Source organism: Macaca mulatta, chromosome 10 (assembly GCF_049350105.2).
Source record: "Macaca mulatta isolate MMU2019108-1 chromosome 10, T2T-MMU8v2.0, whole genome shotgun sequence".
In the NCBI taxonomy this organism is placed as follows: domain Eukaryota; kingdom Metazoa; phylum Chordata; class Mammalia; order Primates; family Cercopithecidae; genus Macaca; species Macaca mulatta.
The window spans coordinates 62,418,188-62,427,816 of NC_133415.1; the positions used below are offsets into that span (position 1 = coordinate 62,418,188).

General features: G+C 41.1%; 1 long non-coding RNA gene across 1 annotated transcript in view; it reads left to right on the forward strand.

Moving 5' to 3' along the window:
- The window catches only part of LOC107000510 (uncharacterized), a 96,770-nt gene extending 87,457 nt beyond the window's left edge, over positions 1 to 9,313 (forward strand). The window contains exons 4-5 of the long non-coding RNA XR_001447640.3: positions 7,864 to 8,200; positions 8,828 to 9,313. This is a non-coding gene — a long non-coding RNA (uncharacterized LOC107000510). The remainder of the gene's footprint in view (positions 1 to 7,863; positions 8,201 to 8,827) is intronic.
- The last annotated feature ends 316 nt before the right edge of the window (positions 9,314 to 9,629 follow it).

Sequence of the window (9,629 nt, forward strand, 5' to 3'; positions counted from 1 at the left end):
GGCCTCCCAAAGTGCTGGAATTAAAAGCATGAGCCACCACGCTCGGCCAGAAGCTTTTTAGCTTGATATAATCCCATTTTTCCATTTTTGCTTTAGTTGCCTGTACTTTTAGAGTATTACTCAAGAAATTTTTGCCCAGACCAATATCCTGGGGAACTTCCCCAATGTTTTGTTTGTTTGTTTGTTTGTTTTTGGTAGTTTCGTAGTTTGAGGTCTTACATTTGTCTTTAATCCATTTTGGTTTGATTTTTGTGGGTAGAAAGTGACAGGGGTCTAGTCTCATTCTTCTGCACATGGATAGCCAGTTTTCCAAGCACCATTTATTGAAGAGACTGTTTTTTCCCCAGTGTATGTTCTTGGTACCTTTGTCGAAAATGAGTTCACTGACAATGTCTGGATTTATTTCTGGGTTCTCTATTCTGTTCCATTTGTCTATGTGTCTGTTTTTATACCCGTATGATGCTGTTTTGTTTACTACAGCCCTGTAGTATAATTTGAAGTCAGGTAATGTGATTCCTCCAGGATTGTTCTTTTGGTCAGGACAACTTTAGCTATTTTGGTCTTTTGTGGTTCCACATACATTTTAGGATTATTTTTTCTGCTTCTCTAAAGAATGTCATAGGTATTTTGACAGAGATTTCATTGAATGTATATATTGCTTTGGATAGTGTAGGCTACAACCTATAATTGGTTTTGCCCTTTCCACTTCTGCCTCCCCTGCTTTTAATCAGAAGAGGGAGAGAGAATGGGCTGGACATTCTTTCCCATCCATAGCCTCAATGAAAAGAAAATGCCCCCAGGAAGAGCTGAGGATAAGAGTACAAGGGCCGCCGGTGATCCCAGAAATAGATAGAGGCAGCCCAAGATGAAGACACCTTCAGGCGAGAACACACTTCTCTATCCGCTTCTCTCTCTGTTATAATTGAGCCCTTCTGACTTTCCTAATAATAAAAATGCAAATTTTTAAAGATCATAAATCATCTTTTTCATCTATGAGATTGATAGTTACTTATTAGTATTATTAACAGTAATAGTAATTAATAGTATTATTAACAGTCAATGTATATTGAGATTGACTTTTTAAATTCACCTATAACATTTACAAAGATTAAAAAAGGGAGGCACTGAACATATTTTAAAATGGGTTTAAAAAAAAACAACCTGGCAATATCAAGCACTGGCAAGGATGCAGAGCAACTGAAACTCTCTGGAATTGCTGGTGAAATGCAGACTGGCTTGGCTGCTCTGGAAAACGCTTGACAGCTTTTAAAAAGTGAAACATACACTTAGTGTGTGACTCAGTAATCCCACTCCTAGGCACCTACCCAAGAAAAATGAAAACTTGTGCTCACACAAGAAAACTCTATACATAAATGTTTATGCAGCTCTATTCATAATCAACAAAAACTGGACACAACCCATTTGTCTTAGTGGGTAAATGCATAAACAAACTGTGGATCATCTGCACAATGGAATACCTACCACTCAGCAATAAAAAGGAACGAACTATTGATGCACGCAACAGCTGAATCTCAAAGGCATTATGCTAAAGGAAAGTAGAAGCCAGACTCAAAAGGCTGCATATTATGCGCTGTCATTTTTGTAATGTTCTAGAAGAGGTAAAACTATAAAGACAGAGATAAAATCAGCAGCTGTCAGGGATAAAGGACGTGTTTGACCACAAACAGGAAGCACAAAGTAGTTTCTGGGCATGAAACTGTATCTTTTCTCCCCAGTTTTACTGAGGTATAGCTGACAATTAAAAATTATATATATTTAAAGTGTGTAACTTGATGATTTGGAGTTGTTCTATATCTCAATTAGAGTGGTGACTTCACAAACCTATACCTGTATTAAAATTCCTACAACTACACAAAAAAGTCAACTTTATTTTATATAAATTTTAAAACTAATAATAATGAGATATTAAATATGAATAAATATATAAACAAAGATGAGAGGGCTCTTGGAGAAATGGCTGATGCCAGACCTGAGGCAAGGAAAGTGCAAGGTGAGCCTGGAGCATCTCATGCCAGAGAGCAGAAAGGGGCTCAGAGGACACAGGTCCAGCTTGAAGGGGCTGCCACTTGCCAAATTTGGGATGATCTGGCTGTCAAAATGGATAGCGACAGAAATACACTGGATTGAGAAAGAAGCCATGAGTACAATCTGATACTAAAAAATTTGAGGGGTAGAATAAGAAGCTTTTCTTTATAGAAAAGCGATAACTTTTTTTAAAAGTAGAAAGAATGGGAAATGAAATAGCACTTTATAGTCAGGAAAGCAGCAATTGATCCAGGCAAGGATGATCAATAGATTCTAAAATCACTAGGTAAGAGATTGTTGGGAAGCAAGACATTCTGTCTCAAAGTATCACCCAGTAGGTCACTTAATAATCACAGAAGATCAGGGTACATTTCCAATGGAGAAATAGAACAGGCACTCACTTAACTGAGTGATCAAAGTTAATGTCACAAATTGTGGACAAATTGGCATCTTGTTGTTCCTCCTGATATGATGCCCTGAGAAGGAAGCAACAGCATCTGTATAATATGCCTGCCAACAATATTTATGCTAAATCTAATCCTGAGGTGCAATCAGATAAATCCAGGCCTAAGTACACTCCATAAAACTCTTCAAAATGCCAATGTCATGAGAGACCACAAAAAGGCTGGAGATCTGTTCTGGATTCAAGAGACATGACTGGGAAACGATACATGACCCTTGATTCCATTCTGGATCAAGACAAAATCTGTTAAGTACAGACAGTCCACAACTTACAATTGTTCAACTTACAATTTTTCAGTTTTACAATGGTGCAAAAGTGATAGGCATTCAGTGGAAACCGTACTGTGAGAATCCATACCATTCTGTTTTTCACTTTCAGTACAGTATTTCATACATTACATGACATATCTAACACTTTATTATAAAATAGGCTTTCTGTTGGATAATTTTGTCCAACTGCAGGTTAATGTAAGTGTTCTGAGCACATTTAATGTAGGCAAAGCTGTTACAATATTCAGCAGATTTAGTGTATTAAATGCATTTTTACTTACATTTTTTCAACTTATGATGGGTTTATTGGGATGTAATCTCATTTTAAGTCAAGAAGTGTCTTTATTCAATGACTTGATATGAATTTTGTATTAGAAAATTGTATTTTAGCAATTCCCAAGTGTACTGATTATATTATGCTTACGTAAGGGTGTGCTTTTTTTCTTAAGAGACACATGCCGAAGTATTTAGTCATCAAGTGTTACGATGTCTATAGATAACTCCAGTTTGATAAAAACTAACAGATGTGGCAAAATGTTAACACTGGGTGGATCTACATTGGGTGAAGCACTTACAAGCTCACATTGCACTAGTTCCTACAATTTTTTCAAAGGCTATTTTTTTTTCTAAAGAAAAATAAAGGAGAGAAAAAAACTGATGAGGAAGCCTAGTATTGGCAAGGTCGTGGGGCACTGGAAATTCTCCTGTACAGCTGGTGGGAGTGTGAGCCGGCACATGCTGCCTGGAGGGAAGCCAGGCACACAGTAAAGCATAAATTGAGCATACACTTTGACCCACAAACCCCACACCCTACTACTTTCAAATTAACTTAGAGAGAACTCACTAAGGTGCAAAGATGTATATGCCATAAAGTTTCACTGCAATCTTATTTTTTATACCAGAAAAGTAGGAAATAGCTTAATGTCCATCAACGGAAAACTGGTAAGTAAATTATGCTTCATTTCTAGCCTACTGGTCAAGAGCCTGGGCTCTGAGGTCAGATATCCTGGCAATGCTGATCGATTTTCTTGTGCCACAGCCTCTTCATCTGCTTAATGGGCATAATACAAACTCCTGTTCGGTAGAGTTGTTATGAGATTATGCAAGATCATGCATGCGCCTGGCATGTAGCAGGTATCAAATCAATATTACATACCATTAGCTTTATGCAATTGATTAAAAAAAAAAAAAACTATGAGGCCAGCCTTTGTTTATTGACCTGGAAAGATGCTTCTGTCATAGTGTTGAATGAAAAAGCAGGCTATGGGATAGAAGAGCACAAGGTCTGATTGCACTTATGTGAAAGTGCATTTTTAATTTCCATTTGGATATATTTGTAGCAAGATGTCTGGAAGACTGGCCACCTAAAGCATTAATAATGGTTCCCTAAGGTGAGGACGCTTCCAATCTTTCATTTCCTTCTTTGTACATTTCTATATTGTTTGTTTTTTCTTTTTTTCTCACAACACATGTAACAGTTTTACAATCAGATTCTTTTTAATTGTGAAAATATTAATAAATCAGATCCATAGATCTTGCCTGCTCAGACCTGACTTTGTCTGAGGGGTTGACCAGACGCCCTGCTGATTGATTCCCCAGAGGCTACTCCCTTATCTTTGGCACAAGTTACTGTCCCCTTTTCTCAGCCTGAGTGTTCTCTCTGCCAGGCATGCCGGAGGCATTTACATGTTCAGCTGTTTGTTCTCTCCACGGGATTATGTTTTCCCCACATTTCTACCTCATTTTCACGCAGCCTACAGCGTGTGTGTGAAGTGTGTGTTTGGCTTAGGGGATGACAACACACCTGCAGAGGATTCACTGAAGCCTACCTTGGGTGGCACTCAGCTCTTTTCTGGGTGTTTTCTAAAGGCATCCACATAGTCCCGCAGAAATCCAGTTTGCAGCACCATTTCCTCCCCAAGCCCGGTTTTCTGCAGCCTGGACCCTCACCAAGGTGCCAGGATCGAGCTGACCACGAGATGGCAGTCTTTCCTCGCATCAGGGTGGCCGAAGCCTGCATCCCCAGACCTGTGTGCTTCTGAATCCAGCTTCTGTGCTGCCCGAAGCAATTTCAGCAGAGATTATTTACTAAAGAGACCTTCACTAAAGAAGAGAACAGTAGGATTAAATATTAGGAAACAGAAGAACTCGAAGAAGAAAATACAATTTCCCAACGTCACATGCTCACCCATCCTTCTCCTCTTCAACAAAAGTCGCAACAGTTTTGTGTCCATTTGCAGTCTGGCATAGAATTAGAATTGCCAAGCATCCCAGTGAGGTCTGAATCCACATTCCTTTATTTCTTTGTGCCACTCAAAGCCAGATATTGATGTCTGAAAACAAGATACATAAGCTTCATTATTTAAATGTCTCTTCCTTAAACAAGACCGCTTTAATACTTAACAAGGTAGGGAAGCTACATAATTTAAAATCTATGCGACAAGAAATAAGAAATTATTTGTAGCGGGCTCCACTTTTACACCCACCAACAAAGAAAGACATTCACAATTTTTTGCCTTCCCAGGGCCCCAAAATACAACACAGGCCTGTTCTCCTGCTCCGGGCAGAAGCCGCAGCTGAAACTGTTCTTTATCAGCTTTTCTTTCTCAATATTTACCAACCAATAAATCTTTTTTCCCCGAAGACAACTGACATTCGAATCCTGTTCATGTGGATGCTTGTTATCCAAATAATATTAAATAAACTGCTTCATTTTCCACTGAAAAAGTATTAAGATGGATTTTTGTTTCTTTGCTGGTCAATATTGAAGAAGAGAGGGGCTGCTCTCATCCATGGGAAGGGCAGCTGCCTGCCTGCAACGAGCACATCTCGATCTCCGAGCCTCCTGCAGAGGTGCCTCCTCTCTGTCCTGTCCTGGGGCCATGAAAGCTCATTGTCAGGCTCCCACAGTCCCTGCTCTGTGGCACCAGCAGGGTCGAGCCTGTCTGTACCATTGTCACGGTCATAACTGAGGACTCCATAGAATGTCGCCAGAGCTGCAGGAGTATTTTGCCCATTTTCCAAAGTGGGATAAGTCAGTCTTTTGAGAAAAATTCCAATTCTGTTGTTCCACAAGCCAATTCCAGCTTCCTTTTTTTATTATTATTATTTTTATTTTTAGACAAGGTCTCACTCCATCACCTAGACTGGAGTGCAGTTGCGTGATCACGTCTCACTACAATCCCAGGTGATCTTCCCACCTCAGCCTCTCAGGTAGCTTGGGATTACAGGCACACACCTCCATGCCCAGCTAATTTTTTATATTTTTTGTAGAGATGGGCTTTCACCATGTTGCCCAGGCTGGTCTTGAACTCCTGGGCTCAAGCAATCCTCCTGCCTCAGCCTCCCGAAGTGCTGGGATTCCAAGCATGAGCCAGGGTGCCCAGCTCAACTCCTGCTCTTTCCTGTCAGAAGAGTGTGTGGTACCAATGGTCACAGAGCTGGCCAGAGGGTCAGGAAGGAGGAGGTCTGGGCTAGCTCTTCTGCTGACTTTCTGGGAGGACCAGCAATGAGACTTGCATTTCTGGGCCTCAGTTTCTCCATTCATACAACGAAATGTTGGACCTGACTTTCTTTTAAACCTTCCCGTAATGCTACTTATCAAGGACCTGAAATAAAGGAGGAGGCTTTGGAGCTGGCTTGATCTTAGTGGAAATTAAACATCTGAGTCCCTAAAGAAAATTCTAGGGAAGAAAAAAAGAAAAGCTCTTGAAGATTAATAGTAGCAGATAATATTGACGTGCAGATGTCTCTGTCCTAGGTACCATTCTAAAGGTTTGGTCATATGATTTAATTTAACTCCGACAATACCCCCCTATTCTTATACCCACTTGACACTCAAGGGAGCTGAAGCACTGAGGGATGCATGACTTCCCCAGGGATCACATCGCTTGGAAGGATCGGAAGAATGGGAAGCCAGGTGGCTTGGTTTCAGGGTTCATTCTCTTAACTTCCTAACCCCACAGCTGGCAGCAAGCCCAGGAAACCTCTGAGGGTTGCCGCAGCCTGGTGGGTTGTGGGGTGGAGCTGTAGCTGGAGGCTCTGGCAGTTGGAGTCATGGGCCCTGGCCTTGAGCACTACTCTGTGAGTGCTCTTGTCTCTTTCTCTTATCTTTATTTGGCCTTTACTCAGATAGACATTGCCAGGGGTGATAGTCATGCTCATCAGTGTACCCGGATTTCTGACATGATTTTATTACTACATAAATAAGACATGAGTAATGTTTCCTCATTTAAAAAAAAAAAAAAAAAAAAAAAACTCCAAGAATTACAAGTAAGGATAAAAATCCCCTTTGAGCACCACCGCTCTCGGATTCCCTCCTCTCCTACTACAGGAGATACTGTCCTCATTTTGGATGGTGAACTACAAATTATTTTCTATGAGGTATGTACCCTTAGAAAACCGGTGGTCACGCTTTATAGTGTATGAGGTTCTGTTTCCTTCAGCAATGCTATCGTGCTGCGTGTATTATCTGGAAATCGCTTTCCTCGGTCAGCCGTACATCTTGAGACCCTTCCATGTTCTCACTTACAGATATGTCTCGTGCTTTTTACCGCCAGAGAGTATCCCATTGTGTGAATGAATCTGAGTTTATCTGTCCATCCCCCTTTTGATGGTTATTTAGGGTATTTCTAAATTTGTATTTTTCCAGAAATTGCCATAACGTATGTCCTTTCACATACTGCCTCGACCATGTGTACAAATATTCGTTTGGTCTAAATGATGAAAGTGAAATTGCTGGGTATCATCATATTTTATTAAACTGGCATAAATGTCATATGAGATTTTTATGAATGCTCCCCCCAAAAATGTTGGGATTTGAAACTCTGTAATAATGCCAAACTGCTATAAGTGGTAACAAAACATGAGCAAGATTTGAGGGCCACGAGATGCAATAATGGTAAGAAACGACATGGTGATGCCTCTGAATTGTAAGGCTTTTCCCTTCCACCCAAGAAAGCACAGCAGAATGCAAGACAGGTGAAAATGACATGAATCATGAAAACTCTTAAATGCATTAGAATTGGAAATTTTTAAGTAACATACTTGCAAACATGGCCGAGATCTGCTGTGATTTACGTGCAGGGTCTGTCCTTCTGCACAACCCATGCTGCCAACCAGGAGCTATTCTGTCCCCACCAACTCAACGAGGCAGCAACCGGTTCTGTACATGAAGATTCCAAGGGATCCCAGATGACATGTTAGAACAGACACTATCCAAGAAGGAAAGGACATATCTGTCAGTCATGCTACAAGTGTCATGCCACCGTGGAAGTTGATTGCTAGATACTGGGCTGGCATACACCACATACACATACACATACACACACACACACACACACACACACACACACACACACACCCTGAAGCATCCTCAGAATTCTTGCAACTCCAAGGTTCAAACGTCCAAGAATACCATGGGGTGAGGACTGTGTGCTTGGCCAGGCTCTTTGGAGCCTACTTGGTGTCTCTGAAGGACTGGAAATAGAATCTGCTTTTAATTAAGGGAGCCCTAATATCAGTCTCTGCCAGAATGCCAGAAGTTACAAATCCACGTGCCCTGTCCACCCTCTCTCCAGTGGAGACTCTTATCTGATCTTAAGATCAACCTCAGGCTAAAAAACAAAGAGTGAACAAAGTCAGTCTGTATGGAACCCTAACATTCTCTGTCTTGGCACTTCCCCTGCTGAAGACAGCCCACTTCTCTTACTTCTTACACCTGGGTCCCACAGATTTGATGGCTTTTTTCCTTCGCACCTTTCCCATTCCAACCCTGCTTTCCTGAAAATAGCTTCTGTTTGCCTGTGCTAGTTAGTGGGTGGTCCTGGGCACCTGAGCTGGTGCACTGAGGATTTGTGCTGATCTGCAGTGAGATCGGTGGAGATTTGGAGGGCAACCACTTAGAGACTTTGATACCTAATTAAGCAGAGTAACTTTAGGTCTCTTAAATCTAATAATAATTTTAGGCTTGAATTTTAGTGTATATTTTTATTTCATTTTCTTAGTAATTCATTGTTATTGCATTGTATTTTTATTTTTATTGTTTTAGAGACAGAGTCACTCTGTAGCCCAGGTTGAAGTGCAGGGTTGCCATCATAGCTCACTGCAGTCTCAAACTCCTGGTCTCAAGTGATCCCCTCTCCTTGGCCTCCAAAGCACTGGCATTACAGGAGTAAGCCACCACACTCAGCCTGTTATTGTATTTTATGAAAATGCTCACCTATGGTAGATTGGAAATGCTTTTAAACATGTATTTTTAAGTCAAGATGTCCTCTCTCTGTCTCTTAACTTTCCATGACTTGACTAGCAGGCACATTCAAGTAACTTCATGTAGCATGAAGCAGATGGAACAGGCGACTCTCCATTCTAGAGATCCCTGGCTGTAAGGGGCTGTCCCCTTTGCTAGTGTGGGAGGTCAGTGTGCCTTGCAGAATGAACCATACGGATTCAAAGACTAATCCCAAATGTGCCAGGATTTTCACTTTCATTTCATTAGACTTTCTAAGCCCAAGGAAAGTGTTGTTTATGCTGAATGGCTGTGTTCCCCACACCTGGTAGAAAAGAAGCCAAGTTCATGAAAAGGCAGGACAGCAGGTGGTTCGTATGATCATGTGTTTAGATAAAGCCACCTGCCTGTAAAGAGGCACCTCGGATCCTTTGGATGTTTCCTCTCCAGTGTTCCGAGAGGAGTGCAATTTTTTAAAAGTCCACATGTGAAGACTTTGCCTTTTGAATAAGGCCTCCAAGAGTAACCAAGATTTCCCAAGGTTTGTCTCAGCCCTTAAGGGCAAACATGATCAAACATTTGCTTGAACTGATGCTCCAATTGTCTGTTGCTGGGTACCAAACCT